The sequence below is a fragment of the Acomys minous genome, assembly GCF_964271855.1.
Source record: "Acomys minous genome assembly, chromosome: 4".
Taxonomy (NCBI): domain Eukaryota; kingdom Metazoa; phylum Chordata; class Mammalia; order Rodentia; family Muridae; genus Acomys; species Acomys minous.
In genome coordinates this window covers 29185001-29201241 of record NC_140486.1, presented here as the reverse complement: position 1 = coordinate 29201241, position 16241 = coordinate 29185001, and positions in this window count along the sequence as shown.

Here is a 16241-nt window from a genome sequence, read left to right as displayed (position 1 = left end):
CCTATGGTCAGGATAGAGAGTGAACAAATACAATGTGATAAAAGAAAGAAAAAAAGAAAGAAAATGATCTAAATTCTATATGACAAAGGAGAAGAAGCCATGCCACAACACACAAAGGGCTGTGCTTTTCTGCTAGGAAGCAGTACCAGGTGGCATCTTATGAATCCCTGTGCCATCTGCCCTTCATGGGCTTTCCAAGGCATGTCCTCTGGGCATAAGGATGCCATTAGTATCATGCTCACATATAGGAGATATTATACCTAAAAAAGTAATGTTTATAATTTTTTTAAAAGACAAGACACTTTATGCCACTGTTATGATTTAGTGACCTCTAAGTCATAGCATAATCTCAGTTGTCACTTATATTAATCTTCTCGTTCCAATCACAGCAATTAGAAAGCATCAAAAAAAAAAAAAAGATAAGCACACAGAAGGATATACAGTGGTTATATTATTCTGAAAAAAATAATCCAAATATGTACCAGTTTTTCTAAAAGATTAAATGGTATATGAGAAAACTAAAAGAAGAAATTCTGTTCTCTGAGTGAATTGATTATAGAGACATAAGCTGTGGTGCGTAAATAGAAATGAAATTTCAGGAACCCCCTATCTCTTCCTCAGCTAAGATGTTGTTAAGGTGGCGTGTGCCACTGCGACCCTATGAGATTTGTCCCTAAGTCACATCAGTATATTCTGGCAAGTTGTGATCTCTGAGTCACACAGAGGGAGCAGGAGAAAGATTTAGAAAAGAGTCTGCCCACTGTAGGAGGCACAGGGGCCCTGTGGTGGTTGCTGACCCATTTTCTGATGTATCCTTTGTGATATTAACATGGTTGACAACTCCATGGAAACAAGTAAGTGCCTGGCCCCAGAATCCCAAAGGCATGGTCAACCTGGTGCCAGTAAAGCTCTCTGTCTCACGTGATGGCCCATCGATTACCTGAAGTATAGCAGATTTCACTCCAGTCCTTCAGGGATAACTGGTAAAGCTGAGAGCATGTGTCCATATGCCTACAGTGTCCTCACGGCAAGCAAGGCAAGCAGACCAAATGCAGCTCGGTAAAGCATAGGGAGACCTCTACAAAAGGCTCCGCCTAATGAGAATTGGTTCTTTCCTAATAACTCTGGTGCCATTCGTGAAAGCAAACTGAGTGGAGAGGGTCTCCCCAGCTTTCTTTTGTTTATTTGACTTCAGATACTCTTTAAAATTATCAGGTGAAAGTGTATGGTGTTAAAGAAAGGCTTCTTACAATAAGATAGTTTTGGAATAACAGATGGGCTGCACTGAATCTGGCTATTTCTCTACCCTCTATTCTGTCCATCTATTTACTAAGGCTTCATAACAAAGTTCCACAAACTAGGTGGCTACAAACGTCAGAAAAGTATTTTCTTGATTTGTTTGTTTTTGGGGGCTTTTTGTTTGTTTGTTTTGTTTAGGTTTTTTGGTGTTTTGATACAGGGTTTCTCTGTGTAGCCTTGACTGTCCTGGACTCGCTGTGTAGACCAAGGCTGGCCTCAAACTCACAGTGATCCACCTGCCTCTGCCTCTCAAGTGCTGGGATTAATGGCGTGTGCCACCACTGCCCAGCTAGTATTGTCTTGAAGTAGAGGCCAGGAGTGTGAAAATGAGGTGTTGGCTGAGTAAGTTCCTTCTAGACGCTCTGAGGCACAGTCTTGTCCTGCTTCTCCTCTAACTCCTGGTGTTGCTAACCAGCAAACCTTACAATTCCTTGGTGCATAGACACCTCCCTCTGAACCTGCCCTTTGCTTTCATATGGGCGTCCCTCTAGGCCTATAGCAGTGCCTCAGATATTTTTCCCCTTTCTATTAAGGATGTTAGTCTTTGGCTACAGCATGTACCCTCAAATCCAGAGTTACTTCCTTTCTAGTTTCTTAGTTACAGCTATAGATGCTCTATTTGCAAAAAAGGTCGCACTTTAGAGCTAGCTACTAAAAAATTAGATTTGGACATATCATTATGGGGCCACCACCCAACTCCTTATACCACTGTTGCTTAAAATTTAATAACATCTTATAAGACCACATTATAATTATCAGCTTAAAAATCAACATTGTTGCAATACTGTTAATACAGTTTGTCAGACTAAACCATCTCAAAGAGCTCCTTTAAAACTAACTCACCTGTCTTCCTTTTAATGCTTTTACTTCCCATTAGATGCCTTCCCCCTCCCTCGTCCTCTTCTCCTTTTCTTTCTCCCCAACCATTCTAATGTCATTGCTGTTTCCTAGACTTAGCACCTGTATAGCAACGTCTTGAACATTGTGTAGAAATATTTAGCCAATGTACTGTAAAGGAGTTCAGATCAGTGATGTGGGTTGGTTACTTAAGTTCAGTCATGCTGTAGGTATTGAAATTGACCATTGACTAGACTTTGGCTTAATTACTATTTTTTTCAGGCTGTTTCCCCAGCACTGCAATAATCTCTGCAGTGTCAGAACACTATCCCTGTCTTATTTTGGCTTGCTGAAATTCCTATCCCCCCCCCCCAGATAGCTGACATGCTCGTCTGAAATAAGAACTCATTAACTTCTGATTACTGTGTGTTTGTGATGCTGATAATCTAATAACAGAGAGTAGCTATGAGCATTATTAAAACTTGTGTGTATAACAAAATGAGAACATTGGTAGGTTTTTTTAAAGAAAATCTCTGTGCATAGCAGAGCTGAAAAAGAAATGAATAAAATTTATAAGGAGTTCTATCCTCAGTGCAAAGAAATTATCTCTCTCCTCAAAGGGAATAAGAACAAATATATTCTGGAGCTAAACATGAGTGTCTATGGTCTGGAAACATGGAGGTAAATTACACCAGGTTCTGTATTCCAATGTGTAAGCAATTTTCTGGAGTTCTTATTGTAATAGAACAAAGACATTTATAATTCAAGACATTTAAAAACACATTGGTGGACATTTCAGAGAGGTGGGGTAAAGCAAGAAGAGGGAATACATCTTACAGCCCTAAGAGCTATGTGATGACGTTCTTAGCTTTGGGTTGTTGGAAGTTGTTGCTCTAAGTTACTAAATTCCAAAAAGTTCTTATTTGGGCAAGGAATGGCTATTTATGGAGCTAAAGCTAACTCAAGAAAAAAAAGTACAATTAGCCTCTGGATCAGCAACATTCCAACCCCTACACATCACTGTAGTTCTCCTCCATCAATCAGTCTTTGTAGGAACCACTTCTTTCTGGAATTCTCAACCTGCATAAAAGGTAAATACCTGGTAAAATCAGGTGTTTTGAAAAGCAATGTTTTCAAGAGTTGGTGTCTATTTATCATAACAATGAACCCAAAACAACAATAGCCCTAGTAGTATAAAGCAAAGATATACACCTCTGTGTAGAGGAAAATAGAAAGGCATTTCCACTGAGAAGTTATGATCCAACTGGACACTACATAGTTTGGAAGTCAGAAATCACAGCATCCGTGTGACTGGAAAAAAAGGGGGAAATCCAAATCCTGAAGTTGAAAGCATTATTTAGTGTGTTCCTAGACTGACTAGCTCCCTGGTGCCTTCCAGAAGCAAGCACTCAGCCTCTTGAGGGATTATTGATTTGAAACCTATGCAGTCCCTGTGCGTGCTGCCACAGGTTCAAGACAGATGGGGGGTCCTGACTCTGGGGAGGAAATGGGCATGGCCTGTCCTTAGAAAGTATACAATACGTACATGAGTTAAATATACAGGAAAACATTTATTATTTTTTAAAGATTTATTTATTTATTATGTATACAACGTTCTGCCTGTATGTGTGTCTGCACGCCAGAAGAGGGCACCAGATCTCGTTATAGATGCTTGTGAGCCACCATATGGTTGCTGGGAATTAAACTCAGGACCTCTGGAAGAGCAGCAGGTGCTCTTCACCTCTGAGCCATCTCTCCAGCCCAGGGGAAACATTTCTAAGGGAGCCTGGAGATAAGAGAAGACCTGACTACCTGGACCTGACTACTTTGGCAAGAATCTGTATACGATATCCCCTTCCCCTCTTCCCCGCCCCCACACCAGGCTTCACTCTAATGGGCAGAATGATGACTGTACAACTAAAACTGCTTATCACAGTCTCTGACCCCTGATCAGCTGTAGACATGGGCAGGAACAGACCTGCTCCTGACCCCTCCACAGGTGACAACCTTAGCCTCTCACTATTGGAAACCACCAAACCTCTCATCTCCGTTCATGTCAGTCACCACTCACTAGAGGACAGAATTTCAAGGCCATCCCCTTCCACCAGGTTTTAATTCCCATGCAGCCTTTTCATGCTGCCTCTCACTCAGCGTATGGATGTCTGCTTCTCATTCCTTCCTTAGGTAAAGGTTGGCTCTTCCTTGGTGACCTGGCCACACCTTCATCCTTCATAAAAGATGGACACTTTCTTTTCCACACTCTTCATATCACCAGGCCTGGAGGGTGGTCGCCGTTTTCCTTCATTTTCTTTGATACTCCTTGATTGTTCTTTTCTCCTTCAGCCACAAATCTACAACACAAAACCGTCTGCCATGAGGCCAAGTACAATCCTCTAAAGTCCTTTCCCCGGGAGTATATCTCCTTCAGTCCTTGAAAATATCAGGTCCTGGGTGAACGTCTGTTGGCTTCTGTCATGTCAAGCTCAGATCTCAGTGGCTGCATAAACCAGTGCATATTTTTTACTAGGAGTTTATTTGAGAAGGCAGAGAAGGGGTGGGCTCTAGCCACGTGGTCATTCAGGGATTTGGGTAGATGTAGGTTCTGATGTCTTTGCCATATGACTTCTGAGATTATTCTGGAAAAACTCTGTGCAGCATATACTACCAGAAATATTTTTCCTGAGACAGGTGAGGGGGACTGAGAAAGGCACTCTAGCTGGGAATGCCTTGAAGGAAAGCAATCAATAAGCAAATGGTTGCCTCAGTCTGGCCAACTCTATGATTCATTATTTGTTAGATGGTCCCTAGAAGACATAATCAGTATCAAGCTTATTAGGACACTGTTCATCAGCTCTAAACAGAGCTTCTGAAATATACATATGATAGGCAGGAGGACACTGCTCTTTCAACCTCACCCCAAACACATACACACACACACACACACACACACACACACACACACACACACACACACCTCATAGCACATAATGAAGCGGAGGCAAGGGATGAAATCATTATAATTCAGATTTTCATCTTGAGAATGGAAATCACAGCAATGTTTGGGTGCCCCTCAGGGAGCATCACCCAAGTTCTCTGTCTGGGGTGAATGGAGCTACTTCTTTAGACTTCCTTGTGCTCTCCAGTACAGATTCTTTGCTGCCATCTTTACAAGTCCACTTCCACATTCTGGGAGGTTTGTCTTCCTCTCTTACCTTTCAAAGCCACTGCTGAGTCCTTCTTGTGAGGGTGTATGACTCCCAGGTCTCTGCAGCTTTCCTTTCTAATCCATTCAGGAATGCATGTGAGACTCAAAGGACCATGGCCCAACATTTAAAGTTGTCTTTTTGTTGAGATTTTTTTGACAATATAAATCCCTAGAAAAGCTACCAAGTTGTGGATTGACTTGCTTTCATGATCCCCACCCACCCCACCCCGTGGCCATAATCATACAGGTCTTTCCTCTGAGCATGCCCTTCAAGCCTCTTCTGCATTGTCATGGCTTTTACATACAGACTCTCTCAACAGGATGGTGTGTTATAGGAGGTCATCAGACTTAGAAGCCACACCCTGAGTCTAATCATGGCCAGAAAGATGGGGTTCTCAACTCTTCAAGGCCTTCTCATTCCTTCTCCCTCTGTTTAGAGTTGGTAACAAGGGACTTTCCAAGCTGTCTTTAAGCCTCATACCCTTTCCTTCTCTCGGTTGCATTTTATTACCGCTTCTAAGTAGCCAATTCCTACCTGACTCTAAGACTTTTTTTCCCCTCAAATATTAGTTAAATACAACCATTAAAATTCACCATGAACTTCCAACATTTTTCACCCATTCCCCACACCCTATAGAACCAGTGTCTCACTGCAGGCAATGGTGTGTCATTCTCCACAGAGTTGGGTGAGTACAGAACATGTGCCTCTGGCATCCATGAGCATGTGTCCACGCAGCCAGCCAGCCAACAAGGCTTTCCTCTGAACTGGACTGCACTGCTGTCTTTCTGCCTGGTTTCATGGAACTCTAACCGTTCTGCCTTGTGCTCTAAGCACAGGCTCTTGTTTCTGTATTCTGTGTCCTAGTTTGCCTCTGGCCTTGGAATACCCAACTTAAGCTATTCACGTTCTAGACTTCCCTCACAGCTGCTTATTCTAAAGTCTACCTTTCTGTGAGGACTTGAGTGGCTGTCCTATGACCAACCCATTCTGTAGTCTTCTGCTCTTTATTTGTTAAAAAAAAGTTAAAATTAAATCACACGGAAATACAATACTGATATTTCTCAATTCACAAGGGTACCCCATAAATCCTTTGTAAATTGAAAATGTTGTAAGTAAAAAAAAAATTTTTTTTGAATATTATCTGTCCAGCCTACCAAATACCATGCTTTGCAATATAGTCACTGTAGAGTATTGGCTGTTCACGCTTGTGATCCAGTGGTTGAATGGAGGCTGGGGTTCCATGTGGTCATCTGGGGTTCAGACACTAAGGCATAGTCTCGTGTGTCCTGATTTCCCATCATCACGAAATTGACAATTCATGTTGAGCCATTGTAACTTGGTAACCATCTGGACACACATGTTTTGCTTTCCTTCCTGGCCCTCTACTTCTGTCTCTCCACTAGATGTTTCCACACTTAGCTCTCCACCTTCTGTGCAACATTCTTGAGAGATTAAAAACATCACTTGATTTATGCTTCCATTGTTTCATTTTTATAAACACACACACACACATTCTCCCTGCGTCTTTTACAAAATAAATATGAGATACTCCTTTGCACAAGAACTAATTTTCCAGTGCAGGCAGATGATCTCTCCTCTCCCAGAACACTGTTTCCCCAGGTTTAAAATCTACATACTTTTCACTGATTGGCTGTATGGGATTCTTCAACTAATTATTTATTGCTGGATACTGCGGGATGGGGGTGTCTGGTATTTCACTGATGCTAAAAACAGTGCAGTAAAAAATTCTGTGCACATGGCAGTAGATCAGTAAGATGGATTATTGGAAATGGAACTTCTGAGTCAAATATATACTTGGATTTTGTCAGCCCTGCTAAATTTCCCTGAATTGGGGTATTCCCACTTTTTTTTTTTTTTAACATGCAATGGAACTTTCATGGCTTTGCAAGGTGGTAAGTAAAAAAAAATGGCAATTGTGTAGTTTTACATTTTATTTCTCTTACTATAAATGGGTATTGAAAATTTTGTTTATTGGCTACTTTTGTGAACTTCCTGTTCATATCCTTACTTCATTGTTCTGTCACATTTGGGGGACTTTTCTTGACTTATAGTAAATACTCTCTACATATTAGAAAATTTTACCTTTCTCTATAATAGATACTGCCAAAATTTACCTCTTGCTTTATATTTTTCTTATTGCTTATCCTTTCTCCATATATAATTTTGTGTACTTTGTCAGTTTCCCTTATATTGATTTTGAATTTTACATCATATTTAGAGAAGACTTCCCCAGTTAAGGATAATGAATAAAGTCACCCGTGTTTCATACATTTTTTTTAACGTGGAGTTTTTCTTGGAAGTATTTTTTCCAAATGACTGTCCAGTTGCCCTAGTTAATTGTTAAAGAGTGCATCTGTAGTCTGTTGATATGAAAAGCCAATTTATCACATTATCCCCATGCGTGTTTGAGTCTATTTCTGGATTTCCTATTCTGTCCACTGGCCTACCTCATTATTCATACTCAGTTCAAGCTGCTTAAATCACCCTGTTGTAGGATGTCTTAACAGCTGTCCAGACTGGTTCTCTGTGTTACTCTTTTCCAGAGTATTCCTGGATCCCATTGTTTATTTTTCCATATAAGTTTTAGAATAAGACTTTCAAGCTTTGAAAGTAGATTCCTTTACTATTTGTGTTGGGATTTGGAGTGAATTTTTTTTATTATAATATGCCTGGGCTAAGATAGTCTTCTCAGCTCAGTTCCTGGACTTCATAACTACTCAAACCAGACTCTTCCAGATCCAAACCAAAGAGAGTGGTGATAGGAAATGCACGTTTCCTAGGGGACTGTGCGTTGCTGGCATCTGCCATTCCAGTACTGCCAGTTTATGAATCCCAAAGTTTCCTGGTACCTCTGCCTGAGGTGACCACTTGTAGGTAAGGAGTTCACTTTGTGGGTGACTTTGGCCACATTTCCTCTCAACTCTCAATGCAGTTCCAAGATTTATACTTTAAAAAATAAAACCATATTTACCCCTAAAATGATTAAAAGTGCCCCAAGGAAGAATCACTAATTTGGATGTCTGTTTAGCTTCCGCTCAAGTAACTTTTACTTTACTTAGGATTTTAACAATAGCCTTGAGGTTTTGTACATTCACAGACTTTCAGCTCTTTAGCTCAGGAGCCTTGGTGACTGATTCAAATAATCTCTAGAGGCCTAGACCTGGGTATACTGGCATTGATTTATATTTGTCACTTTGTTTACAATCCCTTTCTGACACTTGAATGACTTTTCCTTAGAGTAATTGCTTGAAAATATATAAAATGCTGATGTTTACAAATAATGTCATTCCAAACAAGAATAAAACAGCCTGCCAGTCTAGGTGAAGGAAAAGATTCCTTGTAAGTATACTATGATTTTTCTTGACTCCTTGCTACAGTATTAGCCAGGTATGCTTAATATACCTTGTATACAGTATAGACCACTGTGGCCAAAGTATAATGATAACTAGGAAAGTATCATAATGAAGTCCACTATACAGTTAGACTAAAGTTAAATTTTAAGGAAAACAGGGTGAGGTGGGGCTGCCAGGTCAGGGTGAGTCCAAGACAACCATAGCAAGCAAGGTTTGGAGAAGTCATTGCTTAGGCTCTACTGTCTCTCTGGCAGGAGAAGTTAAAGTAGTAACTTTATTTCACCATTGTGTATCTGCTGTTACTTGGGACATCATTTGTCCCCCCCTCCCAGCAGTCTCAGAGTCCTGGACATCATATCTCCTTCCCAAATGTTGCTGTTCATACAACGGTCTTCTCCTTGGTCCATCAGCTAAGTGGGAAATGGGACTTAAGGATGGGTAAGAGTCACTGGGCACCTGGGCTCTGCTGTTTCTCAGACCCTTCAGCCTCTTTTATGTTGTGCAGCAGGTATGACACACTGGATCTATCTAGGCTGTAATTTTCATCTTCTAATTGTTAGCCATGTCACAGACTCTCACCAACAGGAATGGTAAAGGAAATAAGATTCTTGTGAGAAGCACTGCACTGTTTCTTGCTTCCTTTGCCTATTTGCAGATTGAGTAAAAGCTATCATGAAGTCCAAAAGGATATTAGATGCTTAAGGTTAAGGGGGAATTTGGTTTCAAATTATCTTCTGATTAGCTCTCTGTGCTCAGAGCTATATGAATCAGCTATTAACCTTGGAGGAAAAGGGCTTCTATCTGAGTAAAACAGACATCCTCTAAAACGGCATTCAGAGTAAGACGCTAAGAAGACAAGTAATTTGCCACCTTGGTCTAGACCAGTGACTCTCAGCTTTCCTAACCCTGCAACCCTTTATTTAATACAGGTCCACGTGCTGTGCTCTCATTTTTGTTACTAGTTCATAACTGTAATTTTGCTACTGTTATGAGTCATTAATGTAAATAGCTGTGTTTTCCAATGGTCTTAGGCAAGCCCTAAGAATTCTTCAACCCCCAAAGGGATTGTGACCCACAGGTTGAGAACCACTGGTCTATGCATTCGAAGTAAAATTTCAATCACTCATTTACTTATTTACAAAAAAAAAATTAAATTTCATTTAGAGTATTTTCATGTCATTTGAAGAAGGGGCATTCCTTGAAATCAATAAAGTTTATCCCTCAAAAATGCCCTTTGTAAAATTTATGGATAACATAACCAGATAGAAGTCTATGGTTAAATCAATGGAAAGGGACTCTTTCTCAGTATATGTGTTAGTCATATTTACCAGTCTGTGAGATCTATTCTGTTACATTAATTTCCTCAGCATTAGTTATTAAATAATAAGGTGCTATTGTCAATAGAAATGATGATTGCTAACATCCACGAAGTAGCTATAACATAGCCGAAACTGTCCCTTATAACCCTGGCACTCCATTGGATGGTGCTGTTCATGCCTTACCTGGTAAGCGTCACACATTTCTTCTGCTTACAATCACCTGAGATTCTAGACTTTCTGTTTGTCTTCAGTGAAAGTGGTTTCTCCAGGTAACATAACACTTTCAGTTCACTAAATTAATTGAAAGCTGAACAGTAGCTTTCTCAGAGTGAAACAGATATGATTGAAAGTTCAGAAAGGGTCTTATGGGTTTAGCAAGGAACGATCTTAGAGTAATGTATTCCAGATGAAAACACAAGATTGAAAAGTCCAAGTCCCCGAAGACCAGTTCTTAGCTCCTTCTCCATTGTGTCTCCTGCATACTTAATTTCTGAACTGTGAAACTGGTGAATTCCTTGAAAATTCCAGAATTTCCGTCACTTCTTTTAGTCCTTTAAAATTCATAAAATGAATATATTTACCATTGCTCAATCATTCCCTTTCTGAAAGCGCATACATATCTCTTGAATTCTTGTCCCTCAAAAGATTAATTACCAAAGTCCTGGGTTAGTATCGTACAGCTCACATTGTTATTTTTATTATCACTTATGAATGTTATGATTATTTGTATTTAACCAATTTAATTGAGTCTTTCTCAAATTGGAAGAGTACTTATCAGTTATGTTTTAGAGCTCAAGAACCAAATAATGCACTGTGTGTGTGTGTGTGTGTGTGTGAGAGAGAGAGAGAGAGAGAGAGAGAGAGAGAGAGAGAGAGAGACAGACAGACAGACAGACAGACAGACAGACAGAGACAGAGACAGACACAGAGAGAGACAGAGAAAGACAGAGAGAGAGAGAGAGAGAGAGAGACAGAGAGACAGAGACACAGAGAGACAGAGACAGAGAGACAGAGAGACAGAGGGGGGCTCTTAACAGCTAGTAGAATAGCCATGAATACAAATGCAGTGGCTTCCATAGCAAAAAGTCACAATAACTCTAACTTGGGTTCTAAAATGTCAGCGGAGGTCACTGAAGATGGACATAGGCTCAAGGAAACAGTAGAGTTAAATTAGGACATGAGGGCTGGTGGGATGGCTCAGAGGGGAGAGGGGCATGCTACATAAACATTGTGACCTGCGTTCTATCAGAGAACGAATTGTGTGGTACTATTCTTCCCAGTAGGGTCCTGCCTTTTGTGATTTCATTGGACAAAAATTCTATAGCACAGAAGTGGAAGACATATTTACCTGCTTTACTTCCAGGAGCATCTAGATTATACATTTTTTGCTTTCTTGGCAGCAGATAATTGAGTATAGACGGGTAGTATTTTTATCTGGACTATTCCAGCATGGCACAATTGCCTAGAGCCACTTATAACCAACACAAAGTTGGAAAAATATGTGCTTTAACAATGGCAACTGGTCTTAGGAGAGCAGACCGAAATCGAGCAAATCAGGCACTGAAATGAGTGTAGGGCCTACAGAGCTCCCTAGAATGAGCACAGGAATGTTGGCTTTGGAGGGTGGGGGGCGGCAATTGACTTTGGTGCGTTTCATCCAGAAGATGAGCTCTTGGCTGCAGCTGTGGCACTGAAGAAGAACAGACCAGCAGACACTGCAGCTGTTGTCTCAGCAAAAACTGGACCATAAACAATCCAACACTGGTTCTTTGTTGGATGAAGAAAGGCATTTCCATGGGTATTGTTTTGAATTATTTTCCCCAGATCCTGTTGTGAATTGCTTGTTTTTCACAAGGCAATTTACCACACATCATATTATAATATAATGCATAGAATTGTAGTTTCAGTGGGTCATTTTTTCCCCCTAGCTGTTTAAAAGGACTTTTGCTTCATTCAACCACAACAACCTGGTGTTTTTTTCATGAAGGTTCTTTCCCTTGTGTCTCTCTGCTTTTCTGTCTCTGGGTGTATGTGTGCATGTGTTTGTGTGTGTGTGTGTGTGTGTGTGTGTGTGTGTGTGTGTGTGTGTGTGTGTGTGTGTGTTGCAGTGTTGGGAACATGGTATGGTATTCTGATTTGGAAGACTGTCTACCTTGTTATGGTTTGAATATCTCCACCAAAACACACATTGACATTTAAACCCTCCTTTGAGTTGTTAGCAAGTGACACCAGGTAAGATAATTAGGGTTATATGAGATCATGAATTACTAATAACAAGGAAAGGAGGCAAGACCCAATGAGCCAGCTAGCTCTGTCATACCCAGTACTAACTTAAGACTCTTCAGAACAGGCCAGAAAATGGCTATGACACAGATGTATCATCCACTACAACAACGGGAATAAAATGTATATGAATCTAAAATGCATTCCTTCATTTGTAGAACTCATCTATTACAAGGAGATGTGAACTGAAGTGCAGTGACTTCTGAAAGACTGTTTACAAAAGCAAAGAGCAGGGCAAAGTGGCCAGGTGACATTGCTCTGTAGAGCATTCATTGTTCATTACTTTCTCTGTCTAGCTGTCAAGGCAGCTCCCAGTGTGGAAGTGAAAATCCAGAGTGGGACAGAAATGGACACCAGCCATTTTTAATTTTCAAGAGCAAAATCAACTAAGTTTGTTTTTAATAAGAGAATGAATTTTTTCATATTTACATCAAAGTAAATGATCTCCATTTACATGATTCTTGAGCTAGACACCATAAGGACTATCATGGGGCTAGACGTTAACTTACAAAATGACTTCCTCTGCATTTTCTAGAAGTCTAGCTTACGGGATAGAGAGCTATAGACTTCTCTGAGGTCTAGGAAGGCAGCACTACAAACAAGAACTTCGGAATCACAGAAAAATCACTCAGAAATTTTTACCAGCTTCCTTCTCCTTCATAACATCTTTGTGTGATTTTCTACTTCTCTAACCAGGGATTGCTACTCAGTTCTTTCTCATTTGATACATTCATTTAATATGATATGTCATCACAGATGTCCATGGAAAAGCCTTTAACTTGACACGGAGAAAAACATAATCCATCCACATTTGGGTCAGCAATGTGTCTTCTTGATTTGCTTTAAAGAAAACATAACAATCAAAAGTGATTTATTTTCATAATTTTGCCTCAGTCCCAGCTGTTACTCATTAGTCCTTGAATTGGCCAGATCAGGGCACATTTACAGACAGTAATAATTTAAAAAATAATAATTAGCCCTTTCTTCCCTGCACTTTAAAAAAAATAACTGATTTTGGAGTGTAGCTATGAAGCTGTTGATTTCCCATCAATTTCATATCCAACCTTGAGCTTTTGAGAATATAAAAGGATTTATTTTGCCACCAAGTCCATGGCAATAATATGGATGTTAGCTTTATTCCAGAAAATGTGTCATAATGAGGAAGGCTAGTTTTGTGGGTGTGAAGTGTTCTAGCTAAGATGATATGCTGGCATCAGGGAGATTTCTAGAATATTACAGTCCCTTATATGCAAAAAGCAAGTGACTTTTCTCATTATCATAAAACATTAACTCTAATCCAATCAAAATGCAAACATTTCTGAGAGGGTGGTACTTGTGAATACTGGCCTATTCACCTTGATATAATGAAGGAAAATAAGTTTTAAGACATTTATCAAGACAGACTCAGTAATGAAAACATTCAAGGTATAGCATACAATGCTGGGGGAAAAATACAATTAGAAGATTCAGTGGACCACAATGAATACGCAAGACCATCTCTTGCATCAGATATACCTGATGACATCTGTCCACATTGCTGGGTCCCAAGACAGTGTTCATCAAAACTAAAGAGTTGACTTTTAGGTTTTCTACAGCAATGTAGAAAAGTCTCTTTATTGTAAATCCTGGAGATCATAAGAAAAGAACAGTCCTGGGTAGATTAGCTAAGAGAGAAGCTGAAAGCAGTGCCTCTCGAATGTTAGTTAGCTTTCCTGTGAACTCGCTCTGGGAAACAGCAGGAGAAAAGGGTACAGTGATTAGAATTCTCAGCTGAGATGAAGCATAGGCATTGTAGAAACAAACACCGATATATTTTTTCCACATGGAGATTAATTATATGGTCAAGAGGCGGAATTTACAAGAAGGGGTGTTGGAGTAGCAGGCAGGCTTGAGCCACACATATTGCACTGAGGCAATAAGATGGGCAATACCTAAGAACTGGCAGGTGTAACCCTTCACCTCTTCCCTGTGCCACAGCCGCTCTCCTTCTAGATACAGGGTTGGAAATGGGGCATTAGTGACCAGCAAACTGCATGCCACATTCAAAAGGTTCCACGCAAACATTCCCTTTGCAACTAAAATCTTGAGGCTCAGAAGGAGAATTTCTCTATAGCATTTGCCCTTGAATTGGGACAATGAATATTTTTGACATTCACCAATGGGATCCACCTACTTACCCCTTCAGTCGGGGGTGGGGGGGGGCTGTGCGTACTCATCCTCTGACTGCTGTCTCCAAAGGCCATGCTGAGCCAATCAGTCCTTCCGGAACTTGGCAGCTGTCTGTCTGAAAAATGCACCGTGGCACACTCAGCCATGAGAGCTAGAAGCACAGGATCATTTATAACTTGAGCTGTGTTGCCTGACTTGGCATAATTCAGAAATCGTTCAGGGGCTACGCACTTCACCTAGAATTAAATCTGAACTCTTTATGATTGCCTGCAGATCCATGCACGCCGCCCCACTCAGGCGTCTCCTTCAGACCCCATCTCCTCACACCCCTCTCCTCTCTCACCGCAGGGAGATCACTGGCTTCCTGCCAGATCCTCAGAGGTCTTCCAGGCTCCTGGAATGTGGTCTCCTCTCTGGAATGCCACTCCTCACCGCCCCCCTGCCCCTGCACACTGCATGTCTGCCCCCTTTTCACCACCACCCCCACCCCCTGCCAGTCTCGGTTTATTTCTCTCTCTTTCTGAAGACGTCATTTCTGACTTTTTTTTTTTTTAACATTTTCTTTCTTGTATTAGCCAGAGGCCCATCTCCCCTTCCCTCATTTAATGTAGCACATGCCGCAATTAATAGATCATCTACAGAATATCTCACATCTAGAACTGTAAGAGGTGTGAATGGCAAAAGCGCATGTGTAGTGCTTGACGAAGGTGCCAATGGTCTCGTGATTTAGAAGATCTATTTATTTTAGAAAGTCCTGTTGTGAGAAATCATAATCAGCCAAACAAAAGAAAACTCTTGACTCATTTGGGCTCGCCAGAACATACTGTACCGAGTGGATAGGTACCAGCTGATGGAATTCTCTTTCAGAAGTCTAAGCATAGGTACAAAGGTGCATAGATGTGTATTTGCGTAGGTTGAATCATGATATGCAATGTAGGCCTCAGGTAAAAAGCCACGACAAAGAAAAGTTCAATAAATATTTGTTGAGTGTGTAAAGACTGTTCAGCGCTGGAAGACACTCGTGTGTTTTTTTTAGAAGTTGTGGTAAGCCTCATTCCTCAATCAAAGCGAGCATGAGCTAGCTTGGTTGCCACCTGAAATTGCCGAAGGCCTCACCTCCTGGCCTTACTTTGTTGCATCTGTTTTCATTGGAGAAATTGTTGTGACATGGAACCTAAAGGTTTTTTGATTACATGTACCTTAGTATTGTTAGTATTGACTCTCTTGTCAAAAGGGAGTTTCCATGGAGGTTTGAGCCTGTTGCCTTTGGGGAGAGGAGTGGCACTGACTGCTGAAAACAGCAGGTGTACCTCAAATTAAAGCTCAGCAAGTATGTGTCTCCATCACAGTGTGCAAAGTCAGGGTCCAGCCCTTCTGGTGGCAAGCTAGAAAGCAATAACAGTGACCAGGAGACCCGCTGTGTTTTTATGAGCCACTCTGCTTGGCCTCATGGAGCTGTACCTGGTTTGGTCACTGACTTTTTAAGTTCGTATGTAGAAAATGAGAATGCGTTCTACATACAGTGACATTAAAACACATTCGAAACCTTCATTTTGAAAAGCTTAGCAGGAAAAGAGAATAGAGAATAACTTATCTTAACCCTCCCATGGTATTGCTCATTTCAGAGACTTCATGACTCTTTTAACCAAGTGTGAGTAAAATTAAAAGTTTTCTAGAATTCTTTACAGTTTAGAAAATACTATAAAATAACAAAAAAATTAAAAGAAAAGTATTGTTGCTAAAATAGAAGTTTA